Genomic DNA, 20997 nt, shown 5'->3' with positions numbered 1-20997 from the left:
TATTCGGGGTCCCGGAGAAGATCCTCCAACCCCAACTATCCCTGCCCCTCTGCTGCAACTCAGATCACCAGTTCGATTTTCTCAGCAAACCACGCCCCAGAAAAATCGAACTTCTTTGATCACTTGGTGTATCTCCAACTAACCCTCAAGCCTCCTCTTATACTTTTCCTGTTGATGAATCAACGGCTGAGATTAAGTCCCTAATCAATGGCTAAGATTAAAACAGACTTGATCCTCATCACTTAGAAGTTTCTCACCCATATTCTTATTAATAACCACTAATATTTTTATTTTCCTAAGTTTAGACTTAGGAACCCAAAAAATATTAATTATTTTAATAACTCCTCATCCGGGTGGAATTTCTCCAAACGATTTCTGGGTCTTGGAGATCTCATGTGTCCTAGCCCCTCTATAAAATTTCAGAGCTAGAGCACATCCGATGCTACCCAAAATCAACATCAAGAGGGTCGAATGATCAACAAAGTGAGTCGTTGGGCCTTTGAGGAGGCATGATGAAGTCCTAGGGGTGCCATAATGAAGAAATGGACTTCAAAAATAGCAGACAAAGGGTTGGCCTCTTGTAACCTAAAAAAAAAGGGATTTTCAGGGCCCTCCAAGTGCCCTTTGTGCTTAATGGCTGAAGAAAGCATTCAGCACCTCTTTCTCGACTGTCCCTTTGCAAAATAATGTTGGAACCTCCTAGTAAGTCCCCTGAAGATCGATCTGAATCTACCCTGACCATTTAATGACTTCTTTACATCTTCGAAAGGGAATGCCCTTACTCTCTTTTAAAAAAGCACTCCATCAAAAGGTATTGGACAAGTCTCCCTTCCTTCCTGTGCTGGCAGCTTTGGTTAGCAAGAAACCAACAAATTTTCAATGACCGCCCTCCAATCATTGGCAAAGTATTGTCTAGGACTTGGGGTCTTACATCTGAATTCCTATCTTCAAAAGGAATGAAACCAATTGATACTAATCAGCTACAGCAAGAGGAGAGAAGTTGGATCAGCTTTGCAATTAGCAGGCCTAATTGGCCAAGCACCCCAATTTAAAGCCAACACTTCAGAATTGGAAAATAAGGCTAAAAAATGAAGAATTCATCCTTTGGATGAAAATTTTAAATAGACCTTGCCTTTTTTTTTATGGCGATTCGAAGGCAAAGCAAGAGCGAGTGGCATCCTCCTAGAACCAGGTGGAATTAACCCTATCACCTATGAATGGGGACTTGGAAAAAACACAAACAACAGGGCAGAGGCCTATGGTTTGTTGTTGGGCACAATGATCCTCAAAAAAAGGAATATTCAGAATCCAGTCATAATGGGTGACTCAGCTATAATCATTCAAGCTATGGTTAAAAGAAGCAACCCAACAAATGCTGCTCTGAGCCAATCCATAACAAGAATCAGACAAAATCTATTAACTTTGGGCCAAGTTTCCTTCAAGCACATTCTGAGAGAAAACAATAACTCAGCTGACACTCAGACCAACTCGGCAGTGGCATGACCTCCTAGTGAATCTCATATTCAGCATGATATTATACATATTCCAATTCCATAAAATCTTCCTCAGACCAATCCTGTCCTTGTCACATCGATTTATGGATAGGAATTTGACCAAAAAAATTAATAATCCTCCTCCTCTGAAATCAGATCTCTCTCAAATCCTTCTCGTACCTCTCTCCTGCTCCTGCTCGTTTTCCAAGTCTGACGAGCTCCCTCAGTTTTCTCATGACTCCTCATCGCCCTTATCCTCTCCTCAGTCTTTCCTCTATCTTCTCCTATATATCTGCCTCTTTTTCACTCCTTCCTTCATCCTGATTTGGCTCCCTCAGTCTATCCTCTATCATGGCTCCCTCTCCCCATTCAGTCCCGATTTCTTCCCTGCTTTTGCGACTCCCATTGCACATCGGCCCATTGTGCAACGGATTGCCTTTCTCTCCCTCTCCCGCTGGCCTGCTTTCCCTCAATCCAGCTCCCCTCACTTTCTTCTGTTGATCTCTCTGCCTCTGCCATCTAGCTCCCCTCGCTTTCTTTCTTCTTCTAATGTCTCAGCCTCTGCCATCCTTATCAATCTCTTCCAACAAGGAGCACCCTTTGCGGATCTCACTTCCTCCTACCTATCGAAGCTATCCCTTGTCATCTCCAGACATCAGAGGAGTTTGTCCATCCCTCTGCGCAACAATGGAAATGAATCCTCTTGATAGAGCTTCCCAAAATGACAAGTGTGTAGTGTGCAGAGCAAACAAATATATGATAGATCAGCTCCGCGAAACAGTGAAGGAAATAAGGCAACAAGCGAAGTCAGAGAATTCTCTTCTGAAAAAGCAGCTTAATGACCAAAATACTGAAATTGATTCGCTCAAGAACAAGTGCTCTCACCTTGAGGAATCAATCAACTATCTCAAGGGACTCATCATAAACCAAACTGGCGAGAACTCAAACTTCCAGGGAAGCAGGATCAAGTCCCAGCAAGAACCATCAGTCAATCAATTCTAGAAGATCACAACAGTGATTCTAATGCAGCATTCTCAGCAATTATCATAAGTTTTACACATGTTTTGTAAATGTAAATTTTTGCTTAATCAATTTGTAAGACAATATAAGCAGAATGTAGTAGGAAATCCGGGCAATTTTGGATCCAATGCTTGGGGTATTCGGGACTGCGCTCCCTCTTCTTCCTCTAAAAGCGAGTTAATCTCCAAAAAACTATCTGTAATGGGAGCTTGCTCCATTTTCCTTTTGGAATAGAAATCACAATATCTGATCTTGTTAAAAAAAGGGTTGGCCCATTGTTATCCAATCAAGAACCTGTGGTGCTCCCAAGTGGGTATGGGGGCACAAAGCCATTTTCTTGGGTCTCCAAATGGATCAAATATGCCTGTAGACCATCTGTAAGAGCTGGAGTAATGACATAAGCCCTCCCTCTGCGGTGGGAGGCATCCTGGAACATTTGCTAAGTGTATGTTGCAACTGTGGAGTCGGCTGAGCATGGTGGACCAGGTGCATCATCCTCATCCAAAAGGTGGAACACGAGCAATCAATGAATGTTGTTGCAGATCCATGAAGTAATATCTACTATGGTGGAGGCCCATGGCTCTCAACGCTCACCCTGCAAGTGCTAATGTGGCCCTCTGGAGGGATAGGTGTGAAAATTTCTAGACTCGAAGGAACCCCTACTGCAGCAAATTTGAATGTACTTCACCTATTTGATTTTTAAATTACATTCATCAAGGTATTCTTCTGAATACTGAAGCAAATTACTTCTGCAGCCTACACTAATTAAATATTTGATCTCATGAAACAAAAAGCAAAGCAAAGAACAAGATACATAGGACACACTTATTTTTGGACACAATAGTCCCCGGAAAAACCCAATGCGGGAAAACCGGTGCAGCAGCTCTGAGGGTTTATTATTATGCAGGAGAAATATCTAAATACAAATCTAGGATGCTCATCTAGAAATCCTTTACAAAGAAAATACTGGCGAAAAATCTGAGTAAGTTTTACCTCACTTCACCGGGCAAAATTTCGACTGATCTAGCACAAGACTGGTTAACCCTGACTATTTTTGCGCTAGCTCTACGTAAGCCCTGCATCACCTTCTCTGCCCTTAGCGTCAGCTCTCCCGGCAATTCCCGACAATTTCGGCTGTTCCGACAGTTCTGGATTCTGCGTGATAGGCAGCCTTTCTGCGTCAGCGCTCTGGACTGTTCTGGCGGTTCCAGCAATTCCCAATAGTTTCGGTTGTTCCGACAATTTTGGATTCTGCGTGACAGACAGTTTTTCTACATCAACTCTCCCGACTACTGCGTTGCCTCTCTGCAATCTCTGCCTCTCTGTCAGTATTCTCCAGAAAGTCCTTCCGGATTCTCTTTGCCCCTGTGCTGCAAGATATCCCCAGTCAATTTTCCTCTTTAAAACTTCTCACCTCAAAAAATCGATTCCCTCAATCTCTCTGTGTGTGTTTCCAAATGAACCCCAAGCCTCCATTTTATACTTTTCCTGTTGAGTCTTCAACGGCCAAGATTAAGTCTCTAATCAACAGATAAGATCAAAACATGACTTGATCTGCCTTCTAGATCATTCTCGCCTATATTTTGATTAATACCCATTAATATTTTCATTTCCCCAAGTTTAGACTTAGGAACCCCATTAAAAATATTAATTATTTTAATAAAATACGATCCAGGTGGAATTTCACCAAACGGTTTCCGGGTTCTTTAGAACTCATGTGCCTTAGCTCTCCACCAATTTTCAAGGCTAGAGCACTTTCGATGCTACCAAAAACTAACACTAGGACCCCTTATATGGAGACCAAACCCTAAATGAAGACCCACCTGCAATCCTACATAAGATCCAATGCGTCCCCTTGCACTCCAATACAACAAATCATTAGAATAATAAAGTAATAATGCTTACAAATCATGGGATCAATGGGGCACTTCATGGTGGCATGCCCTTCCATAGTGGGCTTTGACATGTACAAGTGTCTCCAAGCTCAATATGGGGTTAACCAAGGACCCTACTAGGTGGTTTCAACCTCTAAAGGGGGTGGAATGTTCATAGTACATCCTTTAAGAGGTAGGTGGCAAGTGATATAATAATGGAATGGAGTGGAGGATTAGTGGAATCATCCAAACCACATGTCAAGGTGCATAGATAGCTATAATAAGAGAAGCCCACACCTGGGTATATGAGTGTAGGAGGGAGAAAAGCGTGGTACATGCATTACCCCGGCCTTTGTTTTTCCACCCTTCTTCATATGCCTTTTGTCTTTTATTGATTTTTCTTCATAATTGCTTGGGCTCTAGGGGATGGAGAGCATGATGTGTAATATATAGCAGTGGATACCCCCTTGAGGTGGGGCAGTTCATCGCCCACCAGGGGTTGGGACAATCATGGTTCCTTAATGATGGAGGGGGCTCATCTAGGGCCCATAGGAACCAGGGTGATGGCCATGAATAAGGGGTAGAACTCATGCTTGGCTTTTGCCCACCTACTAAATTTGTATGTCCTGACCACCTTTTGAAGTTTGTGGTACATTCCCTGTTGAAAGTGGCCAACTTATGCTATTTACTTTCTTTTTAGCTGCATCAACCTTCGTGGCATCGTTCCAGGCCCAACCCAAGGTGTGGACAAGGGGAGTAGGAGGCTAACCCTATGTGGACCAATGGACACATGTGGACCCGGATGGGAAAAGAGATTAATGGAGCTCAAATAAGTGGAGAGGGAGTAATGTAGGTGGTATCAGGGAGCGAGACCACACAACCAAAATCGGGATTTCCCATGTAGTGCCAACCTTAAAGCTAATGGTCAGTAAAGAAGATCCCATAGGATTAGGATACAAGGGTAACCACGAAATCGAGCAATGGAGACAAGAATACAAACCTAACCCACTCTTTCCGCTAAATCCTCCCACCAATTCATGCCCAAAAGTGCCCATGACAAGTAAGGAAAACTACTCAACTATACCAATGAAAAGACATGCTTTTGGGGTCGGGAGGCCCACCTTCTAACATAAATTCATAACAGATGGGCAAGGGACCACATGGTTGGCTCAGGTGGCGGAGAAAAATGGCACATTGCGCTATCTAGGGGCTGCAAGAGGTTGTTGGTTTTCGGCTGAGGACCATACTACCCACAGGTGGTGGGTAACAGGGCTTGTAGCGAAATTTTAGGGAGGTGATTTTTCGGGAATCTGAGGGTTCACACATCAAGCTTAGGGTCTAGGCTACCTATATTCCAAGTTTGGTGGGCATCCACCCAAGTTTCATCTTTAAAATCTCTTGCCCTAGGTGCCACTCCAAGAGGGAAAACCTAGGTTTTTCTCTCTCACCTTGGGTACTGTTGAGCCTTGAAAATGTCATTCATTTCCATTACACTTTCACTATTATGTCCATTATATCACCTCCACTTCACTACTATGTCACCACATTCATCCCACTTTCATTATCATTGGGCCACATTTATGTTTTTCCAATCTTTATTAATTCTAAGTCTTTTAAGTGAATTTGTGGTTAAAAATTAGAAAATAATGTGCATATGCTTATACCTAACAAATGGGTTGAGGTTGTTGACATGTGTAGGTTGAAAGGAGACTTCTAGAAGACCCTTATGTGGCACTCTAAGGCTAAATTCGAATTTGGTTGGAAAGAATCATGGGATCATGAGGATATGTGTCACATCTCCTAATTGTATTGTAACTCTAAGAAGACATGTGTCTTATCAGTTCCTATTTTGATTAGGACTCTAGAGGTAGAGGGAGAGATTCATGGACTCTCATTAATAAGATGGCTCTCATCTTTTTGTATAAATAGGAGATCTCTCGCCTTCATTTATTAGTCTTTAGTCCCTAGTTCTTAAGTTTGTAGTTCTTCCTTGATGGCTTTTGAAAGCTTTGGAGAACGTTGTTGTACTTTGTACTTTTGAAGAATTTGAATAAAGCTTTGATGTTCTCAACATGGAAGGAGATGTGAAGTAGATGTCATGGAGCATATTAGAATGTAAGGTAGAGTAGATTTCATTTTGTAAATATTGCTTTGTAGAATGTAGGTAGAGTAGATTTCATTTTGTAAATATTGCTTTGATTTCATTATGTTATTTGATTGCTTTCAAGTTTGATAGATTAGATTTTTCATTCATGCAAGTGTGTTCAATTTTGCTTTGATTTCATTATGTTATTTGATTGCTTTCAAGTTTGATAGATTAGATTTTTCATTCATGCAATTTTAATTCATGCAAGTGTGTTCAACCGGTTGATTGTAGATTAGTGATGCACATAACCTTTTAATGACTAATGACATGATAGAATCATCTTGTCCTTTTGCTGAAGCAGCAAGGATACTGGGTCTCATAGTCACTAGCTCATTGTTTGGTTGTTGCATTCTATTTTGATTGTAGATTAGTGATGCACATAACCTTTTAATGACTAATGACATGATAGAATCATCTTGTCCTTTTGCTGAAGCAGCAAGGATACTGGGTCTCATAGTCACTAGCTCATTGTTTGGTTATTGCATTTTATTTTGATTGAAGTAGCTGCATATTTACACTTTTGTTTAAGTACTAATTCCATCAATAACATGTTTTAAGATCTTTTGAAGTGCTAAGTTTTGGAAGTTACCATTAGGGACATAGGCCTTGTCTTGAAATCTCTATCCATACTTGTCCTTTAAAAGTATTCTTAAGACCTTAGAATAGGATTTCCATTTGCATTAGACACTTTAGGAAACCAACAAAAACAAAACCCCAAAACAAAATAAAATCTATAAAACAACGAAGTAAGAAAAAAGTTAACTAAGCACATATGGTGCACCACACTTCATCAGTTTACGATACCCGGATTGATAATTTATGTAGAGCAATTTAAGACGTTAAATTGACTAGACATTTTGGCGCCGTTGCCGGGGAAGTGTAATTAGGAGACCTTATTTCTTACATCTGAAAAAAAAAATTAACAATTCTTGAGTATGCTCTCCTCCTGCACTTTGTGTGATCTGGAGGATCAGAAAAATGATTGTTATGTAAAAAAAAAAAGTTAATAATTCTTGAGTATGCTCTCCTCTTGCACTTTGTGTGATCTGGAGGATCAGAAAAAGAATTATTATGTAAAAAAAGAAAAAAAAAAGAGACAAAATATACTTCAACATTTCAATTGATTCAATAAATAAAAAAATGATGAAAAAATGAAACTCAACTGCTTTGATAGGTTCAAATTGTCCAAAATTGTCTGGTTATGCTTTGTAGTGGTCTTCAAAACATTGTATCCTGTTTTAATAAGGTTTTGCAACTTAGCTGCAGAAACTGCCCTGATTCCGCAGCTAGCTGAGAATTCCGCAGTTGTTTCATGGTTTAGCAAGTTACAAGCATTTAATGAAAAAACCGACCACATGGGCATCTTCAGAATTGTCCCGACATGGATCCTATCCTAGTGACTCAGCTCAGATCGATGAAAAACCAGCCTAAGACCTCCATAAAGTCCTATTTTTAACATGTTTTTCTTAAAGTATTTGCTGCCTGAAATTGAAAATCATGAATCCTTTTTATAAAATTTTACAATTTCAGAGAAAAAAAGAGAAGAAAAACAATCTATGGTTATCCTCAATCCTAGGTTTCACTGTGGCCTCAGTATGCATCCATGTTCAAATTTTGGCCTTAAAATGAACCTGCAAAAACCAAATAAATCAAAACTCTGTTGTGTTAAAATAAAAACTCTGCATTTTTGGAATCTGGTTGGAATTCTGCTGATCTGGTTTTCAAAGAAAAGGTATGAAGGATTAGTTGGATATCTTGTAGAAAAGGCATTGACAACACATTGTGTTGAAATATCTATAGAACTACCGATTCATTTGCATTAATATCAAGGTATCCAAATTCCTCCCTATCTTGCAATCTGAGAAATGGTGGAGTGATCTATCAATTGGCAAGTCCGAGAGAACCAAATATTTTATGTTCTCAGGACTTTGGATCTTCACAAAAGGATAAAGAAACTTTTTGTTTTCTTCAATCCAATACACCACTCTGCAGTCATTTTATGAATTTGCACCCCGCAACCTTTTATTTTAAAATTCTGCTAGAGTTTACGATTGCTAGTTGAGGATCTGTTTATACAAGTCTCTGTTTTGTAAACACATTTTCATTGTATGCTCTGTATTCTTTTGGCAACCACTGGTTTTATTTCCACAATCTTCTTCCATCTTCCGCTCATACAACCGTTCCGCCTCTGTGAAACCATCGCTTACATTCCATCAAATACCTGATCATAACAAATGAAACAATGCTAATGTATTTGAAAATTTCTATACGGATTCATTTGTTAATCAAACAAGAAAAACGAATGCAGCAATAAAAACATCAACTCAGAAAAAATACAGAACAGACAAAAAAAAAAAAAAAAAAAAACCGTCAAATTTTGAGAGCTCGATTTGCCCAAATGAAGGCGAATTTCAAGAAAATAAAACATGGGTTTTTTTGCCAGGTGGGTCAATTAGATAACCCAGAAACCGTTTAAAGAAATTTGTGGCGGTCTGGGAGAAATCTTCGGTTCTTTGGAGCCTCTTTTTTGCCGCCGCGTGAAGAAAAACGGAATTTGAGTTAATTAACTGATAGTTTGAATGTGTGATTCAATTCCGCGTGCCTGAGGAAGAGAAATCCACTCAGGTCCTATCTCCTTGGCGGCCAGATCATCCACCGTGTCACTGAATATGAGGAAAAAAAGATTTTTATTAAATGCACAGAGAACAATTCAAACACGGCACGCTGTAGTTGAAATACGACTCTTTGTCATTAAAAAACCGTTTGTTGATTTTGCCACCCGTCTAAGCACTTGCTCCGCCACCTCTCGATTAATAACAGTTCTAAATTAAACAAAACAGTGGTTAACAGCAATCCAATTGAACACGGCTCTCCATCACGTGAACCAGTCCAAACTGATCTGGCAATTTCTATCTAACTTCACTACTCCGCTCCGTTCCTGCCACTTGTTCTCTGTTTCTCCATTTACCATCACTGTATTTTTCTCCATAAAACCATGTCAATTCCCCGCTAACACATTATGAATCTTCTTCATCCATCATTCACGCAGATGAATTGTTAGAACAAGAAGGAAAGAATGGGTCTGTTATTGAGGGCAGAACCGGAAGGGCTTAAGTCTATGAAAGGGCCAAATAGTTATGATCATGGTTATAGGCTGTTTATCAAACTATAAGTCCATTAATAAGATTGTTTTGCTCCATTCACAGAGTTCATACATGCAGACAATGAAAAAAAAAATTCAAAATTGATGATCGACTGTTTTGGCTCAACTTTCCGCAGCTAGCTCAACTTTCCACAGCTGGCTCAACTTTCCGCCGCTGGCTTAACTTTCCGCAGCTGTTTTGTTAAACTCTAGGTTGCAGGCTAGGAAACCAGATTCGTCCTAAACCCCTTGCGAATCCCGAATCCGGCGAATCCGACACGATTCGGTCCGGATTCGTGTCCAAATCACAGGACACGTCGTGTCCGAGGGCGTGTCGCGATTTTCAGGGGCGTGTCGCGATTTTAGGACACGTGTCCGGTTTTCAGGACTCGCTAAGCTCAGCGCGGGTATGAAAAGGGCGTGTTTGCTCATTAATATTTTCAATTGGTAAGTGATTTGTGCTGTTGCAGCAAGGAGTAGAGCATTTTGGCAGCTTCATAATCAAGTCTAGGCCCTAGTATTGATATGCTATTCATGGTAATGTTAAATTCTTAAAGTAAAAGTGACATTCTCCTTAATCTTCATTTTCATCCTTTTACTTAAATTTTTAACATTACCATGAAATGACTCAGGATGTTTGAGAGTGGTTCCGACCTCATTGGATTTCATATGGAGAAAGTAGAATTTTAGATTTCATTCAAAATCCAGCAGACTTATCAGTGTTTCAGGATTTTAGGATTGGGGGATTGCAATGTTTCCATTGAATTTTGTCATGTATTAGGGTATGGAACTCGTATTTAATCAAGAGCACCAAACCAAGAGCTTCTGAATATGTCGCTCCCGCTCCCGTTTTCGCTCCCGCTCCCAAGTAACACTATTCCTGATGATATGGGTCTGGACACCATTGTTGAGTTGGCATTGGCCAACATGGATCTCAATGATCCAGTGCTAAAAAGCCTGTTAGATTTGATGACTTAGAGGGGTCAGCCTCCATACCAGCAGATGCAAAGGCGACTATGGATACAGGGGAGGAGGAGGATGTAGAGGAGAGCAGTGGGGACCATGATGATGGGGACAGTGATGTTGATTCTGATGCTGATTGATGCCTTGAGGCTTGTATACCTGTAGTTGTTTTATATTTTCTATTTCTATTTGCCATTGACATTGCACCAACACTACCTATGTAACACATTTTGATTTTATGACTTAATGAGAAAACTACAGTTGTCAGTGTGTTTCATGATTTAAATTTTTAATAGATTTATCATTTATGTGACCAGTACCACTGACATTTATTTGAATTTTGTATGTACTATGCATGCTAATAGCTATAGATGAAGATCTATGTTTGAAATCAATAAATTTGTATCATTAATTAAAATTTGTGTAAGAAATATGATAATATCTAATTTTTAATATATATATATATATATATATATATATACATATTTTTTAATAAAATAATATATAACGTGTCCTGTTCTGGGGGGTCAGCGTGTCCCGAATCCGACACCACGAATCCCGAATCCTACGTGTCCCGAATCCCCGTGTCAGGTGACTTAGGTTGCAGGTGTCATCAAGCAAAACAAGTCACATGGGTAGCTGAGGGAATGTTGGTACATGGATGGTGTCCTATTCATTCGATCAAATTTGATGAAAAAGACCTCGGTCAAAAGGAAGTCAAGTTGAGTGTTTTCACTAAGTCGCCACACTAAATCGCTGCATGTCAAGAAAAAAAAAAAAATTTGAATCAATGAAATGAATAAGTTATTTGCTCACTTTTCTGAAGGTATTGATTCATTTTGGATTGATGATGAAAGATGAATGGCTAACTTTGTATCCAAGATTTTTAGCTACAGAACCGTGCACATTCCGCAGCTAAAGTCCAATTCCGCAGTTGTTCTCTAATTCCGCAGCCAGAAAAACCTCATTGTTCAAATCAGTCTATCTTTCTCATACAAAATCAGATTTTAATGATTTAAGTATCATTGGAAAGATCTCAACAAGATCTACACAATGAGAAAACCATCATTAGAGTTTGAAATGACAAATAATGAAATAAATTGCTGAAAGGAAGCAACATTCAACTTGGGGCACCAATTCCAAAGCAGGTATAAATTCTTTTGATTTTTCCTTTGAGAACTTGTTTCATTAATACAAATTCTTTTTTTTGTGTGTAAATATCATAACTAGAGAAATTGATCACCTCTCTCCTTTGATAATCTTACATTCCATTGCAGAAGAAGTATTAGTTTTTTTGCAAGTTCCAAGAGGAAGGACAAATGACTACAAGAGGGTGTCTCTCTAAGAGACCAATTTGTTTCATAAGAGGATGATCAGCAACAAAGAGGAAATATGCTGATGCAAAATCAGATCCAAACACTTGAAAAACTTTCAGATACTATTGTCTCCATCATATCCATCCATCACATCCATACCTCGTAATAAACCATCCATCTCATTTTCCTCCATATTTTCCATTTTCATTCACATACACTTTCCATCTCTTTTTGTCCATTCATAACCCACAAATAAAAGCAAGAGGCTCATTCACATGCTTATTGCCATTGCCATTTCTGTTCTCCATTGCCATTTTCCATTTTCATCTTCCATTCCTTGTCATTTTCATTCCGCAAATAAGCTCTGCTTCAATGCAAATTATTGAGTCCATAGTCCTTTGAGTCTAAGTTCTTTGTAAAAACACCTTGAGGCTTGCATGCCTTAATGGCAAGTCCTCATGCTGACAAACAATGGGAATACATTAATGTCCCTTGTTCGTCAGATCTTCTAGGTGACTCGACTTCAGCAAATTCATTCGTACCTAGCAAGATGTGTTTGGGCATCTTGACTCTCATTGTCATCAATGGTGAGAGTTCTCGTGTTGACTAGTGGCATCCATTAATGGCCACTAAGCCAACAATTTCCTACTATGTTCGACATCAGAACATCTTTTCACATAGTAGGAATTGTGCCAATGAGTTTTGAAGACATGAAGACTATTATTTTCAGCATTTTGGAGCAGATTCAGCAAGTTTTAGTAGAAGCAATAAAAAGTCATCTTATCTCTCTATCCATGATTCCTCTTGTTCAGCCACCTGAAGAAGAATATGATTAGAAATTTTCAGCCACCACACATACAACTCATCCATTCCAAAGGGTAAGTGAAGGTACGTCATTTTCTAACTTTTGACCATAGAATTCCATAAAAAGCTAAAATGATAATTGTTGGAAAAACATTTCTCTTCCTCATTTCATAAAATTGCCAATACCATCAGTTGGGGGGGAATACATTCATATTCATATCTTGCCATGTCCATATCATATTCAGAAGCTCACATACTTCCAACATATATTAATTATTACATTGCTATTATGAGCATACAATGGCTTTTGGAAAAGTGCTTAAAGGAGAAATTGGATACAAACAAAATCATGGTTGTCACACAAGAACCAACCATCATGAAATCCAATAAAGATATATTTTGCAACAATAATCAAAATATCATTATGCAAAGTTCAAAGATCAAAGTAGAAGGCAACAACAAAGAAAAAAAAATGGTTGTAACACAAGAACCAACCATGTTGCAATTCAAGTAAAACACTTTGCAGAAATATGAAGTTATCAAATGATATCATGCAAAGTTAAGCCAAAGCGCAAGGATCAAAAGAGTTAATGTAATATATATTGCATGAGGACATGTAATAGCTTCAGTTGGGGGGTATGTTGAGCCTTGAAAATGTCATTCATTTCCATTACACTTTCACTATTATGTCCATTATATCACCTCCACTTCACTACTATGTCACCACATTCATCCCACTTTCATTATCATTGGGCCACATTTATGTTTTTCCAATCTTATTAATTCTAAGTCTTTTAAGTGAATTTGTGGTTAAAAATTAGAAAATAATGTGCATATGCTTATACCTAACAAATGGGTTGAGGTTGCTGACATGTGTAGGTTGAAAGGAGACTTCTAGAAGACCCTTATGTGGCACTCTAAGGCTAAATTCGAATTTGGTTGGAAAGAATCATGGGATCATGAGGATATGTGTCACATCTCATAATTGTATTGTAACTCTAAGAAGACATGTGTCTTATCAGTCCTATTTTGATTAGGACTCTAGAGGTAGAGGGAAAGATTCATGGACTCTCATTAATAAGATGGCTCTCATCTTTTTGTATAAATAGGAGATCTCTCTCCTTCATTTGTTAGTCTTTAGTCCCTAGTTCTTAAGTTTGTAGTTCTTCCTTGATGGCTTTTGAAAGCTTTGGAGAACTTTGTTGTACTTTGTACTTTTGAAGAATTTGAATAAAGCTTTGATGTTCTCAACATGGAAGGAGATGTGAAGTAGATGTCATGGAGCATATTAGAATGTAAGGTAGAGTAGATTTCATTTTGTAAATATTGCTTTGTGGAATGTAGGTAGAGTAGATTTCATTTTGTAAATATTGCTTTGATTTCATTATGTTATTTGATTGCTTTCAAGTTTGATAGATTAGATTTTTCATTCATGCAATTTTAATTCATGCAAGTGTGTTCAATTTTGCTTTGATTTCATTATGTTATTTGATTGCTTTCAAGTTTGATAGATTAGATTTTTCATTCATGCAATTTTAATTCATGCAAGTGTGTTCAACCGGTTGATTGTAGATTAGTGATGCACATAACCTTTTAATGACTAATGACATGATAGAATCATCTTGTCCTTTTGTTGAAGCAGCAAGGATACTGGGTCTCATAGTCACTAGCTCATTGTTTGGTTGTTGCATTCTATTTTGATTGTAGATTAGTGATGCACATAACCTTTTAATGACTAATGACATGATAGAATCATCTTGTCTTTTTGCTGAAGCAGCAAGGATACTGGGTCTCATAGTCACTAGCTCATTGTTTGGTTATTGCATTTTGTTTTGATTGAAGTAGCTGCATATTTACACTTTTGTTTAAGTACTAATTCCATCAATAACATGTTTTAAGATCTTTTGAAGTGCTAAGTTTTGGAAGTTACCATTAGGGACATAGGCCTTGTCTTGAAATCTCTATCCATACTTGTCCTTTAAAAGTATTCTTAAGACCTTAGAATAGGATTTCCATTTGCATTAGACACTTTAGGAAACCAACAAAAACAAAACCCCAAAACAAAATAAAATCTATAAAACAACGAAGTAAGAAAAAGGTTAACTAAGCACATATGGTGCACCACACTTCATCAGTTTACGATACCCGGATTGATAATTTATGTAGAGCAATTTAAGACGTTAAATTGACTAGACAGGTACTTCGTTAAGGGTTGTAATGAGCTTAGTATTCATTGGAATAAATCATAATAAGCCCTTTTTTCTCCCTTGCCTTGACCTAGCGAGTACCTTGGAAGTATTTCTTCCCACGATTATTCATAAAACCCTAGGTCTAGCATAAGTATTTCCTAGGTCTCTCGAATGAAGTGAATAACCCCTTTGAAGTGTTAAAACATCACATTGAGCTTCTTTGAGAGGTCTTATCCAATCACTTGGAGTCTTGATCTTAGGAATACATATTATAATCATAAAAATCAAACCCTAAGTCTTGATCTGCTCCTAGGGCTTTCTTGGAGAGCATTTAGCTTCCTTGAAGCAATGAGCCATTGTTTTGTCTCTTCTTAAATGAGCCTTGTGGAATTGTATTACACCTAAATCACTGGTTTATTCATTCTAAGTGATTCCCTTCCTACCGGGACTCTTCCCATCGATGAAAGTCCATAAAGAGTAGGGGACCTTGACTAAGGTGACAGTGGATCATTGTCCCCTTGTGGCCACTTAGTCTAGTAGTTGTCCCTCAGGTTTTCCCCTCCTAGGGCCCTGCTAGATTGTGTGCTAACAGGCCTTTCAGGAGTTGAAGAAAAAGATCAGACAAGCACCAATTCTAGCATTACCGAACTTGCAGTAGCCCTTCAAAGTGGAGATAGATTCTAGTGGGTATGGTATGGGAGTGGTCTTGATGCAAGAAGGCCTATATGCTACCAATTTGAAGTATTTCATGGGGTAGTTCTCAACTACCCTAGCTATGAGAAGGAGCTCTATGCCCTAGTGCAAGTTGTAGAGAAGTGGAAATACTATCTAATCAGAAAGGAGATAGTAATCCACACATATCACCAACCACAATAGTACCTACGGGCCTAGAGTAAGCTACAACAAACTAGGCATTACAGGTGGGTATGATTTCTATAGTAGTTTTATTTAGTGATAAAGTACAACAAGGGAAGCACAAACAAGTTGGCCAACATGCTTTCAATGCCACCCACACCAAAGATCACAACGTTGGGAACTCTGACGCACATGCAGTTATTCACCCATGATGCATGCAAAGAGCCATATTTTAAAGATGAGGACTTCAAGGAGGTGTTTCAACAGTTGCAAAGCCAAAGTCCTGTGCACAATGGTGATAGCACAGTTGACTACCATCTCCAGGACAACTTACTCTACAAGTTTGATAAGTTATCTGTTCGTAAAGGTGAGCGACTATAGCTGATTAGAGAAGCTCACACCTCCAAGATTGCAAGATGTGAAAATTCCAAACTAGAATCCTATTGCAGCAACTGGAAATTATTCTTCTAATTGTTAATTTTAGTTAACAATTTATTTGTAGTTTGCTACAGCAAATACTGAATAAATCTCACTGCAATCTACACAAATAAAATTGCGGAAGAATAAACATTGGAAGAAATGCTAGCATACCAACATAAAATAACACTATTATTTTTGGACAAAAGTCCCCCGAAAAAACCCAACTTGGGAAAATTGGTGCAGCAGCGAGGGTTTTATTATTAAGCAACAGTGAAATAATCTGAGTACAATCTGGAGGCAGAATAATGGCAACCCTACAGAGAAAATACTGGCAAAAATCTAGTGAGGAAATTTCCTCACTCCATAGGGAAATCCAGGCTCTGACCTCAGCGCCAAGTGAGTCATCCAAACTGGCTCTGCGCAATTACTGCGCCACTCTAGCGTAGGCCCTTCTGCACTCAATGTGAATCAGCCTTTCCTCAAACCGTCTAGTCTGTTGTTGTCTACGAAAATGTCTCCCCTGGCCTCCAGAACCTCTGTCCAGCTTCTGGCACTGAAACTTGTCTTTTCCCAGCAGAATTGAAATTGACTCTAGAGGCTACTATGCTGCCCCAGCGTCAACCTCTCTGTGGTTCTTCTGCCTCTTTGCAAATGCACCCACCGGATCTGGAAATCTTCCTCCGGCTACACTATCTCTGCCCCTCTCCCACTGCTTCGATCTCAGGCTCTCTCTCGAGCAACTGACCTCTGCTACTCTGGAAATCGATCTGCTCAGAAATCGAACCTCTGAAGTGTATTCTCCATCACCACATCAACCTCCTCTTATAATCCTCTGTTGGAGCACCAAAAGCCAAGATTCAAACATAATTGATGGCTAGGATCATCTCGGAGTCGATCTGTGTGAGTTTCTAGATGATTCACGCCTTGACTTAATTAATACTGATTAATTAACCATATTCCCTAAGTTTAGACTTAGGAAATATTTAAAAACTGGTTAATTATCTAATTAAGTCATTTCTAGGCAGAATTTCCAGAAACGATTTATGGGTTTTAGAGATCTCATGTATTCTAGCATCTCCACAAAATTTCGTGGCTAGAACACATCTGATACTACAAAAACTAACACAAGACACTTTGGTGGAGGGAAGACAGTGGTCAACTTGCAAAGATATGTGTATTGGCCCAAGATGCAAGAGTAGATAGCTAGGTTCATAAAAGCATGCATATTTTGTTGTGTCTGCAAGCCTAGTAACAGGAAACAGGGTCTATATCATCCCTTGCCAGTATGCACTCATCCTTGGGAAAGCATTTTTGTGGACTTTGTGGGAGGTTTACCAACAACTAGGAAGGGACATTACTACTTATTCATGGTAGTTGAAAGGTTAAGAAAGATGTGTGTTTTGATGCCTAGTAAAAGGACCATCAACAGGCAAGAAGCAACGAACTTGTTCTTTGGCTAGGTCAATGCACTTTGGAATACTGAGGAGCGTAATTTTAGACAGGGATACAGGATTTCTTCGTACATTTTCGACTATATTGTGGGAGAAGATGGACACGGTATTGAAGTGACCTACAACATTCCATCCACAAACAAATGGGGAAGACAAAAGTAGTCAACAGACTGTGGTGCAGCTTTTTAGGGGTTACAATTACAAGCATCTCAAGAACTAGGATGAAAATATGATATATAAACAACATTCTTATAACAAAGCAGTCCACATTTCTACTACTAGTCACTATTTGAAACCTGTATTGGATATTTGCCACCCTCACCATTGGATATTGCTTATGGGTAGCAAGGAGTGAGGGGGGATTGTGAAAATTCCTTGAAATGTAGCAACTAGAAATTATTCTTCTAGCTGGTTAATTATTAAGCAGTTTATTTTCTACGGAAAACAACAAATAATTGACACTGCAATTCTTCACAAACAAAAATTACGTTGCAGAAATAAAGTGTGTGGAACTAAGAAATATGCAACAATCACACACACAAATTGAAACCATTATTTTTGGATAATTGTCCCCAAAAAAACCCAATGCAGGATAACCAGTGCAGCGAATGAGGGTTTTATTATTATGCAGCGACAGAAATTCTAAGAAAAATAAAATGGATGCCAAATTGGCAATCTTGTCTACGAGAAATACTGGCAAAATCAACTGAGGGAATTTACCCTCCACATGCAATCCTGGCTCAGTGTGGCCACTCAAACTAGTGAACTCAGACCCCCTACGCAGCTTCTGCGTCACCCCTGCGTAGTCACTCACACGTTCAACCCAATCCTGCCACGAATCTGCGTCTGATGGACTATTGCTGCTTTGGAAGGAATCCTCTGGCCCTTTGGAAAATTATCTCAGACTCCGACAACTGAATCCTCCTCCTACTTAGCTAAATTGAATTGTCCTCTTGAGGCTACTACACAGCGTCTTGGAGAAATAATATGGCCTCCTCACCTAACTATTCCAGAACTGGAAACTCCTCTGGAAATATGTTACTCTTCCCCTCTGCCACCTACTACTTGATCACTAGCTCAATCTCTCTGCTGAATCACCTACTACTGGAAAATCGCACTGCCTTGATCACTGAGTATCTGCAACTGGTGTATTTTCCATCAACCCCATCGACCTCCTTTTATAATCTCCATTTGAGATTTTAACGGCCATGATTAAATCTTAATCAATGACTGAGATCATCTCTAAGTCAATCTATGTGAGTTTCTAGAGAATTCTCACCTTTCTCAATTAATTCCTATTAATTAATTGATTTCCCTAAGTTAGACTTAGGTATTTTTAATTATCAATCAATTAATTTAATTGAGTTGCGTCTAGGTCGAATTTCCAAAAACGATTTCTGGGTTTTGGAGAACTCATGTGTTTTAGACTCTCCACAAAGTTTGAGACTAGAACACCATCCAATGCCTACAAAAACTAACACTCCCTCTTAGCGAGGAAGGTGTTCTCGTGGTGCACTACTACCATTAGAGAAATTTTGAGGTCTACAATGGGTCTCAAAAAAAATGTACAACCAAAATCAAATTTATAAGAACCAATAGGTTTCAAGATGATGATGTCAACCATGGGGGATGATTCACCATTTTTGGAGTAAAAAATTAAAAAGATTAAAAAATAAAAAACTACTTTTTCAACTCGTTTTTTCACCTTATCTCCCTATCGTTTTACTCAAATTTTGAGTGGGGGCACTCATTGGATGCAGAATTCAATTCATCATCCAACGATTACCCATGTTGCATACTTTCGATGGACCCTGCTACACAAAAAGTGAAAACTACATGAAAATCATGATTGCAATCACATTTTTTCATGTATTTGTCATTTTTCGTGTAGCAGGGTGCATTGAAAGTATGCAACATGGGTATTCCTTGGATGAGGAATTAAATTTCGCATACAACGAGTGCTCCCACTTGAAATTTGAGTAAAACCATAGGGAGATAAGTTGAAAATGTAGTTTTCTCATTTTTCCCTCTAAAATTTGATGATGTAATCTAATCTTATTTTATTATTTCCACTATTATTTTATAATATTCCTTAGGAGGCCCATTTTAGACCTCAAAATTTCTCTAATGAACATCGTCTCTGTATCAACCTCCCACACATGTTGTTGATGTCTGACAACTGTAGTTGTCTGCCATTGTCCATCAACCACTGCACTAACTCTGATTCATCTGCTACTGGTCGTAGCTGAACCAAGTTGCGTCTGTGTTGTTGCTAACACTGCACTGTACAACCTATACTCCTGCCAACTCTGCTCCTGCACTGCAATCCAACTAACGCTCCTTCTCACTATTGTTGTTGTTGCTGCAACTAGTGCAACTGAGAAGTATCTAAATCAACTGCCTTTGTGCTGCAACTGTCTCCAGAGTCTCTCGCTACTACCAGCCTCTGCACTATCCACTGGGAAATATGTGTTGTTGTTGACTCTGCACTATACCTCCTGCACTGCTATCAACACTGCTCTGCGCCCCTTAGCATATGACTGCAACTAGTCTACAACTGTCATTCTGGAACTGACTGCACCAACTAACATGGATCCTCCTACTACTGAATATTGTGGGCCCTTGTAGCAAAGGTATGGTCCTTGCTGCAACAATATGGAGTTGATCTCCTTGACGCGTATGCTTTGAACCCTGCCCAGATCTCTGCAACTCTAATACAAGGCTCTACATCACCCCACTTCTCTCCTGGAGATATAGCTGCATAAATGGAAAAAACTTTCTCTAGCCTACAACAAAGATTATCGATTTTTTCTGATGCTGCTGCCTGATCCTGCTTCTCCTTTTTGTCCTTCTTCCTCTGAGGTCACTGGGTATTGTAGTGGCCAAACTCGCCACATCTAAAGCACTTGATCTTGGACAGATCCTCCTCCTTCTTCTTCTCTCCCTGCAAGCCTTGTCCTTTACTGAGACCTTTTTCTTTCCCTTTCGATGTAAGGACCACATTTTATTCCTCCATCACATCCTCTGATCCTTTGTTGCTACTGTCGTTGATAGAGCTCTTTACTACAGCTCACCTCATCTCCTCTTATTTGAGATCTGCCCATATCCAGTCACATCCAGACAACTAATCTCGTCCCAGAATTTCCCTGCACGAAGGTCTCCCACTCCTCGGTGACACTGTTAAGGGCCAAACGCACAAGTTCTGTAGGTGGAGGCGACTCTCCTACAACAACAAGCTCATCTCGGATATCCTGAATTTTGGTGAGATAGGGGTTGATGCCTTCACCCTTTGCATTCGAACATTCCTCAGCTTTTCCTTCAGGA

General features: G+C 39.2%; 1 protein-coding gene across 3 annotated transcripts in view; it reads right to left on the bottom strand.

Moving 5' to 3' along the window:
* LOC149205126 (Cyclophilin-like peptidyl-prolyl cis-trans isomerase family protein) overlaps window positions 1-20997 on the bottom strand; it is a 454055-nt gene that overhangs the window by 411415 nt on the left and 21643 nt on the right. The gene's annotated exons all lie outside the window — the stretch shown is intronic.

Source organism: Pinus tabuliformis, chromosome 1_2, assembly GCF_031772625.1.
Source record: "Pinus tabuliformis cultivar Carrire ecotype Pingquan chromosome 1_2, CPIR1, whole genome shotgun sequence".
NCBI classification, from domain to species: Eukaryota; Viridiplantae; Streptophyta; class Pinopsida; order Pinales; family Pinaceae; genus Pinus; species Pinus tabuliformis.
Note: the sequence above shows the minus strand (reverse complement) of the source record. Positions and strands in the feature narration are given on the sequence as shown.